General features: G+C 42.3%; 1 pseudogene; it reads left to right on the forward strand.

Moving 5' to 3' along the window:
* The first annotated feature begins 8205 nt into the window (after positions 1–8205).
* Positions 8206–9137, forward strand: LOC122751606 (annotated as a pseudogene).
* The last annotated feature ends 353 nt before the right edge of the window (positions 9138–9490 follow it).

Consider the following 9490-nt stretch of genomic DNA (forward strand, 5'->3'; position numbering starts at 1 on the left):
CTTTCCCTTTCTAGAATAATGGTGGGCTTGATTGGATTAGCCAAAGCCATAAAGTAGATGGGGGTGGAAAGTGAATATGAGAGGGGAGAATATGGCGGTCTTGATGAAGAAATATGGTCCCAGGGACTACAAACCTGAGTGTTTTGGATTCCCCTCAGTGTCCTCTGGGGAGGAATGGTTTGGATGTCAGGGCAGCAAGCACCAATTGACAGACCATAAGGCAGATGCAACTTTGTGGCCCAATGGACAGGCCCACTGTGCCTGCAGGGAGGAAGAACTGAGTTCAAGTCTGGCCTCAGACACTCAATAGCTGTGTGGTCTTGGACAAGATGTTTAACCACTGTCTGCCTCAGTTTCCCCAACTGTAAAATGTGAGTAATAATAGTACTCACCTCTGAGGATTTTGTGAGTAATAAATGAGCTTAGCACAGTGCATGGAACATGGTACACACTTAATAAATGCTTGTTTCCTTCCTTCCAGAGTGAAGGAGATCTGGGATAAAATGGAAAAATTGCATGCTCTGAGTCTTGGAGAGGAAAAAGAGGTAGGAAAGAAAGCAGCCCTTAGTGAAAAAAAAATTCAGCCTTTTGTCAGAAGATCAATAAACTTCGCAGAAAAACATTTTGGAAAATAAACCTGACTGGTAAAGATGGACTTTAAAATAAAAAAAGATAATGAACTTAGCTACTGAATATGTCTTGGGTTTTTTTTTTTTAATCTTAACTCAGTGTCTCCATCTGTGGTATCATGAATAATTGTGTTCTGTTCCTATCACATTCTTTCTTATATTTAACACCGGATGATGTCATATTCCTTGACTGTTTGTGGCATAGTAATGTGTAATGTCTGACTAGTTTCTACCAGCAATAATGATATGCCTATGGTGGGTGAGATACCAGTAGTATTTATAGACCTATTCAGATTAAAATGTTCTTCTTAAGGCTCTCCAGTTCCTTGCAGCCCCACCCCAGGGCTAGGCAAGGGCTATAGTTGGGCAAGGTGTCTGGCACTGACTGAAGCCTTCCCTTATTCATAGGACTAGAAGGGAACTCAGATTTAGATTTGGCAGAATCACTGTTTCTAGTACAACTGCTCTCATTTTACAGTTGAGGTAACTGAGGCCTAAAAAGGTTAAGTACTTTGCACACAGGTACTAACTGTCATACCCAGGATTTGCACTCAGTTCATTGGTAGATAGAGTTTGGGGTCTAGGGTTAAGAAGACTCACCTTCATAAGTTTAAATCTGGCCTCAGACGCTTACTGGCTGTGTGAGCCTAAGCAAGTCACTTAACCCTGTTAACCTTAGTTTCCTCATTTGTAAAATGAGCTGGAGAAGGAAATAGCAAACCACTTCAGTACCTTTGCCAAGAAAATCCCAAATGGGGTCACAAAGAGTCAGACACAACTGAAATAACTGAACAACTACCACCTCAATTCCAAGTTTAGTGTTCTTTCTATTGTGCCACCTTCTTCTGATTGGGGGATGGGAGTGGGCAGGACAAGCTATTTAGCAAAGGAAGTACAATACTATAGCAGAATTAGGCAGAAATCAGTGGCTGGAGATACAGATCTTGGAACTGGAATAACCACTGATATCTGACTTGGAAGCCAAAACTTGTTGCAGCTTGGTTGAGTTTAGAGCTGAATTAGCCCAGGGCAATAGTATGGTCCAAAGATAAAGTTAGGTCAAAACCAATGGGAGACAAATCCCAAGCTTCAGAAATCAAGGCTTTGGTGTGGGGTGAGCAGTAGGGCCTCATGCAAAATAAAGAAAACTCTTAACTTGCCAGGCTATTGGTTCATATACGTTTCTCAGCCAAATGGTAGAGAGCCAACTTTTTGTAAATTTCCTTCAGCTAGAGATCTCTTGCCATGCCTCCGGCTCTCATTGGCTTGCATGATATAACTCTGAAATCTACATATAAGGAGACAATAACCTGATTTTCATTTTTGTGATAGGTTATTCAATTGGCTTCCAAATTGTAAATGGAATCCATTTAAATCAATACTACAATTGTTCATATTGAATCGATCCGCTAAATGTGGGGCATTAGATGACATAGAGAGAATCGAGAATTTTTATTACATAGTGGTAAAAGGTATTCAACATGTGACAAATTCATTTAATATCATTATCCTTACTGATTTCTAATGCTATTTCTCAATATTCTTTTTAAAATTTTTATTTTTTAAATAATAATAATAGATATTTTTATTTAAAGTTTTGAATTCCAAATTCTAACCCTCCTTCCCTCTCTCCCCTCCCTCTCCCTGAGGTGGTAAGCAATAGGTAATACATGTGGAATTATGTGAAACATTACCATATTAGTCATTTTGTATAAGAAACTTTGCCAAAGAGGAAAAGAAAAAAAAATTTTTCTATGACTACTCATGTATAACTTATTTTGAATTGTTGAGTTCTTGTGGGTAGGGGATGGGAATGGAGGGGGGAAGAGAAGTTGGAACACAAAATTTTTTAAAGAATTGATGTTAAAATTTTGTTTTTACATATATTTTGAAAAATAAAATTCTATTCCAAAAAAAGAAAATTTGAATAAAACTTAAAAATGAAAGATAAATAAAAGATAGCATGCCTCAGTCTATGTTCAGTGAATATCAGTTCTTTCTTTGGAGGTGGATAGTATGCTTCATCATTAGTCCTTTGGGATTGTCTTGGATCATCATATTGCTATATTTCTCAATATTCAAATACTGAGGGATATACAAATGTAATGACAATTGCTAACATTTTTTACTGTTATTCTTAGTTGACTTTGGTATAGAGCTTTAAGTCTTGCATAAATACATTCATTATCTCACATGATCCTCCCAAACTACCTTGTGAGGTAACTATGGTGGTATTGTCAGCTCTATTTTGCAGATGAGTAAACTGAGGCTCAGAAAGGAAAAGTAATTTGCCCATGGTCGTAAGAAGTGGGATTTGACTTATGTCTTTCTAACTCCCAATTCATTTGTGCTAAACTCTTGTGAAATTTATTTTTTTTAGATTATTTATTTTATTTTTAATTTATGGGATTAAAACAAGCATTTCTATAACATAGTATAATAAAAAAAGATGACTACACATGAAACTGCAAATCTATTCTGTACAACATGTTATTCCTTTTAAATATATAATCAAGTTATTTCTTTTTTTAAAGATAAAGTAAATTTCTTTTTTTCTTCTCTTCCCCACCCCTTCTTGCCATCCTCCTGCCCTAGAGATGGCTACCATTAGATACAAATAGATATGTATGTAAAATATGTAACTCTAAACTAGATGCAGATAGCATTTTTCTTCATACATCCTTTATAGTTAATTTAGGTATATTATTGGAAGTGTTAATTAGCAAAGCAAGTTTCAGATGCTTGAGTCAAACCAAAGTGTAGAGAAGGAAGGTAGATTAAAAAGAAAAATCTCGTGTTTTTTGTTTTGTTTTTTTACTGGTTGGGAGCAAAACAAACCTTGCCAGCATCTGTAATTTGTCTCTACCTAAACACTAAAGATTCTTTCCTCTACTGAACACTGTCATGTGGAACAATGTTGGGACTCGGGTTCAATCCTCTAAAGGGATCCTACACAAGATCCTTCTGGAGTTGAGTCCATGCCTAGCACTGATACACCATGTTCCCTTTCTTGAAAGGTCAATGGACAGACTCAGGAGACCTGGGTCAATTCTTGTTCTGCCACCAACTGTGACCCTTAATAAGTCACATGGGATTCAGTGTCCTAAGCTATAAAATGAAGGGCAGGGACAAAGTCATCTCTGAAGTCCCTTTGAGCTTTAAAATGGTATTAATTTAATATCATCGATGACTTCCTGATTTTGTGATTTTTAAAAAAAAATAGTGGAGTGTATTGGCACTTATGTCTATGCACCATTTATGTATTGATTAATGGGGTGAATGTGGGTGGAGGTAAAATTTTAACTGATTGTAAGTTCATATAAGCAAATAGCAGATGTATTGAATGGATATTCCATTTTTCGGTTCTTTTTATGACATGAAGAAGTAGGCCTTTTAGGTCTTGAAAAGTAGATTTTGTGACTGAGATAAATTCTAGTGATTCATGTGAGGGGATGACTCATCCTCTTCCCTTGGTGAGAGTTATTTGAGCTACAGACATCCATCTTTTCATGGAGAGGTTGTGAGATCACTAAGGTGGAGACTAGCAGTGGGGGAAAAGAGACAATGCTAACAAAAAAGTCCTAGCTAAGGGGAAATAGCAAGAGTGGGAAGTGCTGAACATGATCTATGGGATTGAAGAGAAAAAGATGCTGCTGCTAACTGCTTTCTGATTCACCATTCTCCACCAAAAATCCCAGGAAAGAAGGATTCACGGGAATGTCTTGTCCAAGGGCAGAAGGACACTTATTAAGAGGAAGTCCCATTGGAAGGAGCATCTGGGAGAGGATGTAAAGTGTAAGGGCTCAGTCTACCAGTCTGGTACCTATGATTTGTATTTATATTTCACCCTATATTTGAAAATTTGTTTTATTAGAATGCAATAAGATCATTTAAATCCTTCAGACACCTGAGAAAATTAATCTCTCATCTGTTGTGCCATCACCAGATTCTACCCCTCTGCTCAAAACTCTTCCATGACTCCCAAGTAAACTCCTACCAAATAAAGTTCCAACTCCTGAGTCTGCAATTCATCTACTTTCACAATTTAACTTTCTGGCCTTATCTCACATATGTACATACATATATCCCTACATAGTCTATGTTCCAACCAGACTACATTACTAGCTGTTCCATGTCCAGACTTTGAGGTTTCCCGTCTCTCTGCCTTTGTTCATACTGAATCTTATGCCTTAAATGCCTTCATATTCTGCCAAAAAAACTAAAGATTTGAGTGGATCATTGGGGTCTTGAGCTCTGTCATAGGGTCAATCCTAGGGAAGAGGGGGGTATGAAACTTTGGGGAGTAATGATCATTTTTTTCAGTCCAGATATTATTGGTAAATGAGGGTGAATTGCCACTCAGTACTCTACTAGGAAATAGCCAAAATCAGATAGCAGGTATAGAAACTAGATGACTTACTCATACAGGGCAGGTATTTGCATTTTAGAAATGGGAACTGATCTACCTCTTGGCTGGTGGCCAATCAGCGTAAGTGAGAGCTAATAGGCAGATGACACAGAACATCAAAAGAGGTCAACACTGTACCTTCCTTTAAGATTGGAATAGAACCAATATCTCCCAGTTTTCTCATTCCCTTGCAAGATGGTTGGGCTGGTTCTCTCTGAAAGGTGACCAGTTGATCCCTCTACCTCCTTTGATGCAGCTTCCTGGTGGCTCCTGAATATATTGATATGGCTTTTCTGGTCACCTAAGGGCATAAAAAGTCCTACCCATGTGGAATATGGAACTTTCAGACACAGCAGATATCCCAACACTATGTGAGTCACCTTACCTTGTCCTGCTAACAAGATGCATTTCCATAGAAAGGCAAGAGGAACTGTGTCTACCCAAGCTAAGTACTATATTTTTCTTGTTGAACATTGTTCCTCTGTTTTGGCTCCTTTTGTTAATTGCTCAATAACCTTTGAGCACCTTATTTTATTCCAACATTGGACTTCTCAGGGTGTCTGTGTGAATCAGGGCCGCCTCCCCCAACACATGACCTCTAAGGAGCTGGAGCCTGGGGACCAAATAAAAGAGAAGATAAAGGAGCTTATTTATAATTCGAAGCAAACAACAACCACCTTAACAGTTAGCTATGGAGCATGCTAAGGCAAGCTAAGCATAGATGAGACTAGATCTACTCTGCAGAAAGCTCTTGAAGCAGAGTGAACTTCAGGGGTGGTCATAATAGTGAAAAAGAAGCAGAAGGAGGAGAAGGAGAAGGAGAAAACTGACTCTGAGAAAGATTAAGTGATTTTCCCAGGGTCACATAGCTAGTAAATGTCTGGAGCAGGATTCAGATTCAATTCTTCCTGACTCTATGTCCAACACTTCATGCATTTGTCCTTCCTGGTCATCTGCCAAACTGTGTGGAAGAGGACAAAGCTGTTATCCTGAGCCAGGGAATAAATAAGATTTCCTAAAGCCAAAGGCCAATAAAAAGGTCTAGGAAAGAGCAAAGGGTGGTGGATTGAAAAGAGTACTGGATTTAGACTCAAAATTTGGTTGAAATTGCAGCGCTGCCATGTGCTACCTGTATGACCTTAGGTAAATTCCTCCACATTTAAGAGTCTCAGCCTCCTCCTTGATAAAAAGAGGGCGTTGGAGCTGAAACATGTAGATTCATAGGGAATGGATGAAATTATCGTAGCTGGGTTTGGAACTATAGCATGTCTAGGAATAACATAATTATTAATCGCTCTAAGATCTTGCACAAAACGATAAACAGGTTTACCATCTGGCCCAGGCTTGGGTTTTTTAACTGGCAAAATGGGAGTATTGCATGGAGAGTGATGACATGGAATAATAATACCCTGGCTTTTCAAAGCCTCAATTATAGGTGTGATCCCTTCTATTGCTTCCCTAGACAATGGATACTGTGGAATGGAGGGGGGTGGTCCCCCCCTTAACTTTAAAGGTAACAGGCATGGCAGACTTAAGGAGCCCCACCTCATTAGGGGATGAGGCCCATAAAGACTCAGGAATGTCAGAGGGAATTTTGGATACTTCCCCTACTGTTCCTTGAGCTTCTGTAAGTAAAATTGGTAATAAATGAACAGTATCCTCTGGCAATTGTAGGGAGACAGCCCCATCTGGAGTACAAGATATGGTTGCTCTAAGCTTGCAAAGGAGATCACGACCTAATAAATTTACAGGGGCATCAGGCATGAGTAAAAATGAATGTTCTACTGTTAAGGACCCCATAGATACCATGCGAGGATTCAATTTTGCCACTCTCTGGCTCTTTCCTGAGACTCCCACTGCATTCAAAAATCCTACAGGTCTACACCCAGCATCTGGTTTGCTAACTAATACTGATTTAGAGGCTTCTGTGTCTAGCAGACAATCGTAATAAGTCTCCCCCACTTTTAGGGTGACATGTGGTTCATTACTCTGGGGAGGTGAATGGACTGGCACAAGTGTATTCAAAAAATCCGGATCTGGGAATATATGGCTTTCATTATCTATGTTCCATTTCTCCCCAAGACCCTGTCATTCCTGTGCCCTCCTTTTTCTAAAGGTGTATCAAAAAGATCATCACGGGGTTTTTCAGTCATATCAACTAAAGAAGCACAGTTGTGCAATGGTTCCCCCGAGAATGGTAAGTTAGGGAGTAGCGTTGCTGGATTGAGAACTGTGCAGCGTTTTAAAGTGATATTCTCATTACCTAACAGGGTTATTTCATACTTAGCCATCCTTTGATCTGAAAAGGCTTGTGTCCTGTGACGTAGTAAGAGAGCCCCTACTTCGTGAGGGCATTGCACAGTTAGAGGGTTACCTAGGACCAAATCAGAGGCTTTTTCTACCAAAAGGGCTGTGGCCGCCACTGCCCTAAGGCAAGGTGGCGCTCCAGCCACTACAGGGTCCAGCTGAGTTGAATAGTAGGCTATAGGGCGTTGGTTAGGCCCCAGTGATTGAGTCAGAACTCCAGAAGCCACCCCCCTTTGTTCATGCACAAAGAGAGTGAAAGGCTTACTATAATCTGGTAGTCCTAGGGCAGGTGCTGATAACAAGGCCCGTTTTAATTCTTTTATGGCTGAGAGATGCTGAGGATCCAACTGTAAAATGTCTGGGACAGAACTTTTTGTTAGAGCTATGAGAGGTTTAGTAATTTCACCAAAAGAGGGTATCCATTGTCTATAGTACCCGGCTGCTCCCAGAATGGCTCTCAACTGCCTCTTAGTAGTGGGGGCAGAGAGTTGTTGAATGGCCTGGACTCGCTTAGAAGAGACAGAGTGAGTTCCAGCAGCCAAAATAAATCCTAAATATTCTACCTGGGGCAAACACCATTGTACCTTTGACTTGGAAACCTTGTGTCCTCTCTTGTGCAGCTCCAACAGTAAGTGACGGCTATCTTCCTGACAAATTTCAGCATTAGGAGAGGCCAAAAGTAAGTCATCAACATATTGTACTAGTGTGGAGACTTTAAAGGTAATAGAGGCCAGATCCTGCTGTAAAATTTGGGAAAATAATGTGGGACTGTCTCGCGGGCTGGCGGGAGGGCAGATGGGTGGACGCTGCAGGCCCCGTTGTGCTGCGGCCGCCGCGGCCTGTGCATCCCCTGGCCCCGCCATGGAGCCCGGGCCCCCAGCCATCCGCGAGGGCTGGTTCCGGGAGACGTGCAGCCTGTGGCTGGGCCAGGCCATGTCCCTGCAGGTGGACAAGCTGCTCCACCACCAGCGCTCGCGCTACCAGGAGATCCTGGTATTCCGCAGTAAGACCTACGGCAACGTCCTGGTGCTGGATGGAGTCATCCAGTGCACAGAGAGGGATGAATTCTCATACCAGGAGATGATTGCCAACCTGCCCCTCTGCAGCCATCCCAGCCCATGAAAGGTGCTCATCATTGGTGGTGGGGACGGGGGCGTCCTTTGGGAGGTAGTGAAGCATCCATCTGTGGGGTCTGTGGTCCAGTGTGAGATTGATGAGGACATGATCCAGGTCTCTAAGAAGTATTTGCCAGGCATGGCCGTGGGTTACTCCAGTCCCAAGCTGACCTCGCATGTTCTCGATGGGTTTGAATTCATGCAACAGAACCAGGATGCCTTCGATGTCATCATCACCAACTCCTCGGACCCCATGGGTCCTGCCGAGAGTTTGTTCAAAGAGTCTTACTACCAGCTGATGAAGACAGCGCTGAGAGATGATGGGATCCTCTGCTGTCAGGGTGAGTGCCAATGGTTGCATCTGGACCTCATCAAGGAGATGCGTCACTTCTGCAAGTCCCTGTTCCCTGTGGTGGAATATGCCTACTGCACCATCCCCACCTACCCCAACGGCCAGATTGGCTTCATGCTCTGCGGCAAGAACCCGAGCACTAACTTCTGGGAGCCGGTGCAGCAGCTGACCCAGGAACAAGTAGAGAAAATGAACCTCAAATACTATAACTCGGACATCCACCGCTCGGCCTTCGTGCTGCCTGAGTTTGCCCGCAAGGCCCTGAGCGATGTGTGAGGAGATCAGCAGGCCCACCTCGGCTTCTCCCAGGGACTTCAAAGCCACAAGCGCCCATTCCAGGGTGCCCCTCTTCCTGCTCTGAGGGCATTGCCTGGCACTTGGCACCCCCTCCCGACTGAGGACCTGACCCTCGCCAGCCATCCCGCCCGTTGACCAAGTGTTACCAGACCCAGGACGTGATCGAGGGGCTCCCCGTGCCATGCTCTGCTGGGCGGGTGGAGGGAGAGTACAAGATGTCTGTGTCTGTCTCTGTCTCTGTCCAGTCTGGTCAATTAGCGTCTATTAATATTGATCATCTGTGTACAGAACGATCCTTCTCACCTCTAACAAGCCCCCTCACCAAACAGTGTATTTATAACTGAAAAAAAAAAATCGCCCCTCTGGACAAAACTTTCCTCTC

Source organism: Dromiciops gliroides, chromosome 3 (genome assembly GCF_019393635.1).
Source record: "Dromiciops gliroides isolate mDroGli1 chromosome 3, mDroGli1.pri, whole genome shotgun sequence".
NCBI lineage: Eukaryota > Metazoa > Chordata > Mammalia > Microbiotheria > Microbiotheriidae > Dromiciops > Dromiciops gliroides.